This window comes from Pipistrellus kuhlii, unplaced genomic scaffold (genome assembly GCF_014108245.1).
Source record: "Pipistrellus kuhlii isolate mPipKuh1 unplaced genomic scaffold, mPipKuh1.p scaffold_m20_p_40, whole genome shotgun sequence".
NCBI classification, from domain to species: Eukaryota; Metazoa; Chordata; class Mammalia; order Chiroptera; family Vespertilionidae; genus Pipistrellus; species Pipistrellus kuhlii.
The window spans coordinates 192,878-204,082 of NW_023425541.1; the positions used below are offsets into that span (position 1 = coordinate 192,878).

General features: G+C 40.1%; 1 pseudogene; it reads left to right on the forward strand.

The window, feature by feature from the left end:
• Positions 1 to 4,282: 4,282 nt before the first annotated feature.
• Positions 4,283 to 6,201, forward strand: LOC118704092 (annotated as a pseudogene).
• Positions 6,202 to 11,205: the final 5,004 nt, after the last annotated feature.

Sequence of the window (11,205 nt, forward strand, 5' to 3'; positions counted from 1 at the left end):
AGGTACTCCACTATGAGTACCGTTTTCCACAGGAACCAATTGATATGTTTCTCTCACATCAATATTTAATTTTTTAATTTTATTATTTTAATTTCTTTATTGACTATGGTATCACATAATTGTCTTCATCCCCCCATTCCCATTCCAAAACCCTCCCCATGTATCCCCCCACCCCCAGTTGTCCATGACCACTGGTTAGGCTTATATGCATTCATACAAGTCCTTTGGTTCATCTCCCTCCCTTTCCCTCTCTGAGGTTTGACAGTCTGATTGATGCTTCCCTGTCTCTGGGTCTGTTTTTGTTCATCAGTTTATATTGTTCATTATTTCCCCTAGATGCATGAGATCATGTGATACGAAAAAATACCCTTATAAGAACCAAAAATGAGACAAGCCATAATGGTTATGCTGAGAGGTGAATGAATTAGTCTGTAGTGAGTTTCTTTCTAGGCCAACAGTTCTTCTGAGTCCCAAATTCAATGTCAAACAGTTCCTTATGCGTACATGTCAGCAATGATATTTCAGTTCTGGATGGTGGAAAAATGGTGATGTAGGTCCGACCATCTCTAGTTTGGTCCTGGGCAACCTTCAGTGATGCACAGCTGCTGTCTTCTAGTATGGCAAGGAGTCATCAGCATCTTCCATCTCCGGACTGTTTCTCTTCTGTCTTCATGGCTGGAGCAGTCCTGTCAATTCCTCTCCGTTGCAGGAATCCACATGGTCTTGGAGTTGTTTTCTGAAAATATAACAAACATATTTTCTACCAAAAGTTAATAAAGGAATATTTTCTATAAATTTGACTTGGGAACCTTTTTCATTTTTTGCCCAAATGATTTTCCTCTGGTTGCATTGACACCATGTGTGTTTTTCATGGATGTCTTGCTGTTTGAATTACAAATGAAAGTTAATTTTCTAAAGTAAAAATTTTCTAGGTGTAATTTACTTACATGATATTTTTCCTTACATGATATTCTTCTGCTATCACCCCTTTTTTATTTAAATATTAGGAGGCTTTTAGAAATTTTATAATGTAAAATTATAAAATTTTAAATTTTAATATTTTTGCACTAAAATATGACTGCTTTAGGTTCATTATTTTATGCAATTTTATCATGAAATGAACTGCCAATAAAATTTTTTGTTAACAGTTTAGGAACAGCTTTTTGTACATACAATCAATTTTTCTAGAATATTCGCTTATTTCAATTAAATTTAAAATTCAATTTAAATCACTCTGAAAACTTGACTACTATTCTACTGTCAAACTCAACACCTAACAACTATTTTATTTGACCCTGTGTATATTAGTGGAAAGGATTATTTGCCTTCTTGAGTAGACCCTGAGCCTTCCTGGTACTAGACTGGATTTGGATATCAAAAACCTACTTCCCCACACCACGAGTACAAGACATTTCAAACAAGTCTTGTTGCAGTGAGAAGGCAGCTGCTGTTGGCCAAGTCTCTATCTGTTACCTGGGTCCAATTTGAGCTGTGCATGGGAAGGAAAGCAGCCATGGGGGAAGGAGACCTCCATCAAAAGGGGTGAAGTTTCAGGACCCTGAAAATTTTGGGAGTAAGGTATGTGCCCCATCTCTGTTGACCCCCAAGTTCTCTCGTGATGGCCCTTCTGCAACTGCCTGTCTTAGGTTGTTCCTTCCCTGAGGAATTTTACCTGTCTCTGGCTAACCATCCATACTCTGGGGCCAAGCAGGTTGATCACATCAATATTTCTATCTGTCTTTCCCTCTCTCTTCCACTCTCTCTAAAAATACTCAGGTGAGGAAAGAAAAAGAAATACCAATATTATATTTCACAGAGCTAGAACCATCTCTCTAAAAAATTATATAGAATTTTAAAAAAGACACCAAATAGCCACAGCAATCCTGAAAAGAAAAAAGTTGGAGAGATCACAATACCAGATATCAAGTTATACTACAAAGCCACTGTACTCAAAACAGCCTGGTACTGTCACAAGAATAGACACATAGAACAATGGGATACAACAGAGAACCCAGAAATCAACACAAGCCATTATGATCAATTAATATTTGACAAAGGAGATAAGAGTATACAATGGAATCAAGACAGTCTCTTCAAAAAATGGTGCTGGGAAAATTGGACAGATACATGAAAAACAATGAAACTAGACCACCACCATACACAAAAAGAAACTCAAAATTGATTTTAAAAAAAGACTTAAATGTAAGATGGTAAACCATAAAATTCTAAGAAGAATTCATAGGCAGCAAAATATCAGACATACCTCGTAGCAATATGTTTACCGATACATCTCCTCGGATAATGGAAACTAAAGAGAAAATAAACAGACACACAGAAAATGGTGGTGGAGTAGGCAGATGTGTCCCAAGCTTTGTCCTGGTGCAGATAGAATGAGCAACTAAATCAAATAGCATCCACACCAAACTGGCAAAGTAGAAACAGCCAGTGAGACAATTTGCAGCTGGGAAGGGCAGAGGATGCCTGAAGAATGGTAAAATCAGAAATCTGGGCTGGGGAGAGCTGTGAGACCTCCAACCCCAGAGGGTCAGAAGGAATCTACACAGCACCGAGGCCCTGTCCCTTGAGACAGGTGTAACATTTGACTGTGAAAAGGAGGTTTGCAGGACTGCTGGCAGTAGGGTATTCTAGATCTGGGTCCACAGCCAAGAGTACTGAGCCCAGAGTGGGCAGCTGTGCCATGCCAGGGGCAGAGGGGATTACAGTGGCACAGCACTTTCTCCTCTTTTTGGGCTTTGCTTTTATATGCTAGACCTAGTTCATAGGACCTTTCAAATACAAACACTCACCTGAGGCTGAAGTGCAGGATGAGGTGCAAACTTGTGGAGTCTGGAGAGAAGCTGGGGAGAGTAGAGGGTTGCGGAGAGGTGGCCGTGAATCTGGTGCTGAGTCAAATCTGATGTGACAGACCTAGGCAGCCATTTTCTACTGAAGACATAGGTCCTCCCTGCAGTCTCTATGCAACCAATGCAGCCACCAGACTACACCCTAAGTGGTACAAAGGATACAAAGAAAAATCTGAATAGAAGCCAGTTGGTCCCAGCAACAGGAAACTGAGAAGTGGCAAACAATACAGAAGAGTGGGATCTTAAACTAGCCATCATGGGGAATTAAAGCTTGGCAGAAAGAAATGACACTATACTTTTTCATTTTTATTTTATTTTTATTTTTTATCTCTTTTATCTGTTTTCTTTATTTTCCTTTTTTTATTTTTCTTTATTTTCTATTTCTTTTCACATTATTTATTCATCATTCTAATTTTTAAAATTTTATCCAAATTTCAATTAATGTATTATTTTTTTCTTCTCCTTCTCTTTCTTTTTATCCACTCATCCTCTTTCTACTTACTCTATACTGAACTGAGGTTCTCCTTAACCTTACTTTCTGTATATAAGTTAGGCCTTTATAGATTCTGTCCACCCTCTTTAATGGGTATTCAGTGTTTGTATGTTTTGATGTTTTGTTTGTTCCCTGGTATCATATATATACCTTTTTCTTCCTTTCTCTTCTTTTTTTTTTCCCTCTCATACCATTTTTTCTCTCTTTGATATAATTTGTGGTCCCTTTTCTCTCCTCTAATTCTCTTTTCTCTGGTGGTCACTTATATTGGGTTATGGGTATTATAAGTACATTTGTGTTTTGTTCCCTTTGTGTTGTGTCTTGTTGAGTTGCATTTTGTCCTGTTTGCCCAATGTGGTAGAGAGAAAGCCACATAACCAGACACCTGGAGAGGAGACTCTATCCTCGAATGGGTCAATAACACTTCAGACCCAACTACAGAGATAGGAAGAAGGCAGCAGTAATGGAGAGAGCGTGAGTGAAAGAGTGAAAGATGAGTATGTGGATGTGTGGGGTCTGTGTGGGGTTGGGGGAGTGAGGCACAATTAGATACTGCAGGACCTTCAGGGACAAGCTGTCCAGGCTCGCCTAACCAGAAAGCCTCTGCTACCATTACAAACAGTCCCAGAGTGGCTGGCTTTTCCTTTTTGAAGGGGAGAGATGCTATGACTGGGACCCCAGCCTCACCTCAACCCAGGATGCCCTCAAACAACAGTCAACCCCTATAAGGTCCTGTTCCCTCAGATATGGTCCCATGGTCACTGAGACTCCAGCCACCCTGGGCACAGGCTTCTGTGAATTCCAAGACATGCTCCCTTCTGGCCAGCCCAACGCTTTAGCTCAGGGCACTACAACTACGTAAGTAGCAGTCATATGAGCAGCCCACCCCCATCCAAGGAGCAGCAGCCACACAAGTGGCCCACCCATGTTCAAGGAGCAGCAGCCCCACATATCCTGCCCCTATCAGAGGAGCAGCAGCCACGTAAGCAGCCCACCCAAGACCGAGGAGCAGCAGCTGTGTGAGCAGCCAGCTCCTGACAGGTCAGAGGAGCCACGACTGCTGCAAGCAGTGCCCACTGGAGGAGCCACCATCAACAGAGGAGCAGCTGCTGCCATGACCACCCAAGAGTATACACTACCCATGGACTGCTGCCACCTGAGAAGTAGCCCCGGCAAAACTCGACACAAAATTTACCAAAGGTGGTAAGAGCAAAAATGGGGATAAAAAGAATCCTCCAAAGGAAAGAAAAGGACAGATTGCCAGAAAAGCAGCTAAGTGAAACAGAGGCATGCAATATGTTAGAAAAATAATTCAGAATAATAGTCATACAGTTCATAAACTGGGTGGATGCAAAAATCAACAACTTATGTAAGAATCAAGAAGAAATAAGGAGTGATATAGCTGCAATATAAACACACTATGGTAAGTTTCAATAGTAGACCAGGAGAAGCAGAGTACTCAACTAGTGAATTAGAAGATAAGGAAGCAAAACACACCCAAACTGAACTGCAATTGGAAAAAATAATGATAATAAAAGACAGGAAGAGAGCCTAAGCAAGCTTTTGGGCAACATGAAATGAAGCAAAATATAAATAATATGTGTGCCAGAATGACACGAAGATGAACAAAGTTTAGAAAACCTATTTGAATAGATAATACCAGAAAACTTCCCTGATGTGGGGAAGAAAAGGGTTACAAAAGCACAGTGAGTCCTAAACAAGATGAACCTGAAAAGTCCCATACCAAGACATGTCATAATTACGATGGCAAAAGTTCAGGACAAACAGAGAATCTTAAAGGCTTCAAGAGAAAGAAAGATAATTATGTAAAAGGGATTATCCCCCTGTTGTTGATTCTAAACCTATCCACATCAGAGGCACCAGAGCTTGAGATTCTTGCTGGTGTGAAGTAACTGAGTACAACTGGTGGCGGTTGGAGCAAGTGGTGTTGGGAAAAGCATACTCACAATAAAACTAATCCAGAACCACTTTGTATATGATCCCACCATAGAGGATTCTTACACAAAACAGGTGGCTATTGATGGTGAAATCTGTCTATTGGATATACTGGATATGTCTGGACAAGAGGAGTACAGTGCCATGAGGGATCAATACATGAGGACAGGAAAGGTGCTAGTAGGAAACAATTATGATTTACCAGCAAGGACAGTTGACACAAAACAAGCCCATGAACATGCCAAGAGTTATGGTGTTTCATTCATTGAAACCCTAGCCAAGACCAGACAGGTGTTGAAGATGCCTTTTACACACTGGTAAGAGAAATACATCAGTACTGAATGAAGGAACTTAACACCAGTGATGATGGGACTCAAGGTTGTACAAGGTTGCCTTGTGTGGTTATGTAACAAGATACTTTTAAAGTTATAGCATCAGAAAAGAGCCACTGTCCAGCTGCACTGTCGCCCTGGTACTGACTTCCCTGGAGAAGAAACAAGTATTCCTGTTGCTGTCTTCAGTCTCACACAGAAGCTCCTTCTACTTCCCAATTCTCCATAGATCAGTACAATGTTCTCTATCTGAGAAGTTCTCAGAATAACTACTTCCTCACTTGGTTGTCTGACTAGAGAAATGAACCTCTTATTACTCCCCAATATTTTTCCACTCTGGGTTCTCCCCAAAGAACTCCACAACCCCAGGTTTTTCATCTGAAAAGCAATTCATGCTCTGAAACAGAGAACAAAACTGTAGACATGAAATTCTCTGGAAAACAATGTCTTGAGCTCTAATGTAGCATCTGCTGGTGATTCTCTTTTTCTTCTTTTTACTGTTGAATTTGTAAGTATATTTGTTTTTAGGGGATGTCATGAATTACTGTTTTGCTGACAATATAGTTAATGTTGGTGTTTAGTTTGTTTATAATGTTATTAGAGGCCCTGTGCACAAAATGTGTGTACTCGGAGGAGGATCCCTCAGCTCAGCCTGCGCCCTCTTCCAGTCTGGGAGCCCTTGTGGAGTGGGCCTAAGCTGGCAGTCTGGGACCCCTCACTCCTTACCACACACCTGCTTGTTGCTCCTTACCACTCAGCTCACTGTTCCTTAGCACTGCCTTGAAGGTGGAAGAGGCTCCCTCCACTGCACTGCACTTAGCAGCTGTGAGCTTGGCGTCTGGCTGAGCAGCACTCTCGCTGTGGGAACACACTGACCACCAGGGGGCAGCTCCTGCATTGAGTTTCTGCCCCCTTGTGGTCAGTCTGCCTCATAGTGACTGGTCATTCTTGTCATTCTGCTGTAATGGTCGCTTAGGTTTTTATCATGTAGATTGGCTATACTCTATTCTATATTTGTAAATACAATGATGAATACAGACTTTGTCTTTTTTATTTTCATTTTTTATTAAGGTATTATATGTGTACATATCTTACCATTGCCCCCCACCCCACTCCCATAAATGCCCTCACCCCCCAGAGTTTTGTGTACATTGGTTATGCTTATAGGCATGTATACAGTCTTTCAGTTGATCTCTTATCTACCTAACCTTCCCACTGTAATTTGACTTTCTGTTTGATACCTTTCTGTCTCTGATCTATCATTTTGTTCATCAGTTTATAATTTTCTTTATTGTCCATAAATGAGTGAAATCATGTGGTACTTTTCTTTCATATTATAGACTGTTTTATTTCACTCAGCATGCTGCTCTACAATTCCATCCAGGTTGCTGCAAACAGTGAGAATTACTTCTTTTTTATGGCAGCATAGTATTCCATTGTGTAGATGTACCATCGTTTTTTGATCCAGTCATCTGCTGACAGGTATGTAAGTTGTTTCCAAAATTTGGCTATTGTGAATTGTGCTGCTATGAACATAGGGCTGCATATATCCTTTCTTCTTGGTGTTTCCAGTTTCTTAAGATATATTCGTAGGAGTGGGATTACTGGGTCAAATGGGAGTTTCATTTTCAGTTTTTTGAGGAAACTCCATACTGTTCTCTACAGTGGCTGCACCAGTCTACATTTCCACCAGCAGTGCACGAGGGTTCTTTTTTCTCCACATCCTCGCCAACACTTGTCGTTTGTTGATTTGTTGATGATAGCCATTCTGGCTGGTGTGAGATGGTACCGCATTGTCGTTTTGATTTGCATCTCTCAGATAATTAGTGACTTTGAGCATGTTTTCATGTGCCTCTTGGCCTTCCTTCTGTCTTCTTTTGAAAAGATTCTATTTAGGTCCATTGCCCATTTCTTTATTAGATCATCTATCTCCCTTTTATTAAGTTGTATAAGCTGCCTATAGATGTTGGAGATTAAAACTTTATCAGTGATAACATCTGCGAATATGTTCTCCCATACAGTGGGATTTCTTGTTGTTTTGCTGATTATTTCTTTTGCTATAAAAAAGCTTTTTACTTTGACATAGTCCCATTTGTTTCTTTTCTCTTTAGCTTCCATTGCCCTAAGGGCAATTTCAGTGAAGAAGTACTTTAGGCATCTTGCTCACTGTGGATTCCTCTAGTATTTTTATGGTTTTCTGTCTTATGTTTAAGTACTGTATCCATTTTGAGTTTATTTTTGTGTATGGTTTAAGTTGGTGATATAGTTTCATTTTTTTTTGCATGTATCTGTCCAATTTTCCCAACACCATTTATTGAAGAGACTGTCCTGACTTCATTGTATGTTCATGCCTCCTTTGTCAAATATTAATTGAGCATAGTGATTTGAGTTGATATCTGGATACTCTATTCTATTCCATTGATCTATGTTTCTGTTCTTGTGCCAGTACAATGCTGTTTTGAGAACAGTTGCTTTGTAATACAGCTTGAAATCTGGTGTTGAGATCCCTCCTACTTTGTTCTTCTTTCTCAGGATTGCTGCGGCTATTCAAGGTCTTTTTTGTTGCAGATGAATTTTTGAAGAGATATTTCTAGGTCTGTGAAGTATGCCATTGGTATTTTAATGGGGAGTGCATTGAATATGTAGATTGCTATGGTTAGTATGGACATTTCACATGGAAACCTTTTTTTCATCCTTTCACCCTCAGTCTTTGCTTCCAGCAAACAAACGCCCAAGTCTTTTTTTCTGAAGTTGGTTTCTTGTAGACAGCAGATAAATGGGTCTTGTTTTCTTGTCCAATCCATTACCCTATGTCTTTTTATTGGAGCATTTAATCCACTTACATTTAATGTTATTATTGATAGGTACTTATTTGTCACCATTTTTATTCTTTAACCCTGTATCCCTTATTTACTTATTTTTTTCCAGTAGACCCTGTAGCATTTCTTGCATTGCTGGTTTAGTGGTGATAAATTTCCTTAGTCCTTTTTTGTCTGAAGCTCCTGATTTCACCTTCAATTTTGATTGATAGCCTTTCTGGGTACAGCATTCTTGGATTCAAAAACAGCACAGCCAGGTACAACACAAAAGTTAATGAACAGAAATGTATTCATGATATTAATAACCTCCAATAAAGGTGACCACCATAGAAAGGCAAATTAGTGGATAGGAGAGAAAGAAGAAGAGTGAAAAGAAAGAAAAACAAAGAGTCTCAAAAGGAAATTGGGAAATGAAAAAAAAAAAAAGTAAGAGACAAGAAGGGGACTAAGAGAGAAAAGGGGAAACAACTATATATATGGGGGAAAAACTCCAGTAGAACAAACACTAATCCCAGCAATTGCTAGCAACAAGTACCTGGAGATTAATACAACTACACCACCAACTAATATTAAGTGAGGAAAGGGAAAATGGATGCAAAACACACACACACACACACACACACACACACACACACACAAAAGCAAACAAAGAAAACAAACAAAAATAATAAGCAAAAAAATCTCACAAAAAAGCATAAAAATTCAATATGATCAACATTCAAGCAAATAACAACTAAAGGACAGAGAGAAAAACAACTGTTGGATAGTTAAGGCAGCAAAGAGAGAGGTGTGTTTGGAGTTGAAACAGGGGATTGGAAATTAGATATATAAGTAGGGTGAAATTTTACCAGGGGGTAAACAAAAAAAATTTGGGAAAATCTAAAGGAGGAAAGGGTTAAGATAAAAGGACACCAAAAGCGGAAATGTTAGGAAGAGAGTGATGGCATAAAGGTAGAGTTGAGATAGGGTAAAACGATGCTAAAGAAAGATGAAAATAAAATGTAGAACACTAATCCCAAAATAAAATAAAGAGAAAATAAAATGACACTTTAAAAAAAGTAAAATAGTGGTACCGTTTCCCCGAAAATAAGACAGTGTCTTATATTAATTTTTGCTCCCAAAGATGCGCTAGGTCTTATTTTCAGGGGATGTCTTATTTTTCCATGAAGAAGAATACGGTACACATTTATTGTTAAATGAAAATAAAGGAAATTTATTGCCTGTGTACGGTATGGCAGTACGGTAGTTGTCAACACAAACCAGACAAACTGAATCCTACAGTATCAAGAATTTACTCATTTATTCAATGACAATCATGTCATCATCTTCTGGAACATCATCATAATAATCCAATTCCTGAATTTCCTGGTGAATTTCTTGTGACTCCATTTCTTTCAGAATCAGTGGACCAAATCTCTCATGTTTAGTCTGGGGGGGCCTTATTTTCGGGGGGATGCCTTATATTTCACTCAGAAGGAAACCTGTAAGTAGGTCTTATTTTCGGAGGATGTCTTATTTTCGGGGAAACATGGTAGTAATGATACCGATTGAAAATAACAATTTAATAATAAAAACGGTAAAATCATGTGAGAGAAAAAAAGAGAAAAAAAATAGTTCCTCAAGTAGAATATACAAAAAATGGGAAATAAATAAATAAATAAATAAATAAATAAAATGTGCAGTAGTGAAGGTCATTCACTTCCTCTATTGTTCTGTTTTGCACATCTGTTTCCTAGTCCAGACAGTATTGTGGTTCCCTCCATTTCACTGTTCCTCAGTGTTGTAAACCAGTCCTCATTTTTAAGCAGGCAGTGTCTTGATTTCTAGTATTACTTTATTTTTTATTAAACAATAGTCAAGTTGTGATTCAGCCCCTGGGTGACAGTGTTTCTGGATTGATTTCCGGGTCTCTCTAACTTCTTTCCCTGTGGCACTCAATTCCAGTTTGTGCAGGTGGCCTGCCTCAGAGCTGGCTCTCCAACGGTCACTCCCAACTCTGATCCCCAGGTTCCAGAAAAACAACTTCTCCATGCAGTCTCCCATGGTATCATCAACTGGGTATTCTATGTATTTGGCTTAGTAAGCAGAAGCGGGAAAAGCCTAATTTGCGGACAATGGGTCTGCACGCATGTCCAAGCAGCCTGCACTTCTTTGAAACTCCCAGGCTGCCCCTTCGCATTAGATTAAAATGGGTCACCCTTTAGAGATCCCCCTCTGTTAGCAGTTCTGAGGACTCCCTTCCACATTCATGGATCACGCTAGCCCCAACAGCCACAGACCTTTCTGGGCACACACTTTCCCCCAGCCCTCCAGTTCCTGCAGTGCGTGCCTCTCTCTCCCACAGGGACCAGAGCCCCCACCTTATCCCCAGCAAAATCCGACCTTTCTGTGGTAGAGTGGAGAGCTCCATTGAATCTGCGTGTTTGTGCTGATTGGGGGCCAGTGCGCTGGGGCTCACAGCTCTTTGGTGGTCACCACAGTTGTGGATTTTCAGGCTTCAGATAAGATCCACTTTCCCTTTTAAGATTGCACGGTTTCTGTGTCCGAGCCCACAGCTCTGGGAAGGGACCCAGTTGCAATGGGGGCTGCCAGGTCAGGGGAGCCCCTTTCAGCAGTCCTCCACCTTCTCCTGGAGTTTAGCTGTCCCTTAACTTGCCAACAAACACTCTCCGTGCGACCCTCAGCTGCTCCATCTTTCTGCTCCTGCACAAGGCTCAGAACACGTCTGTATACTCTGCTGC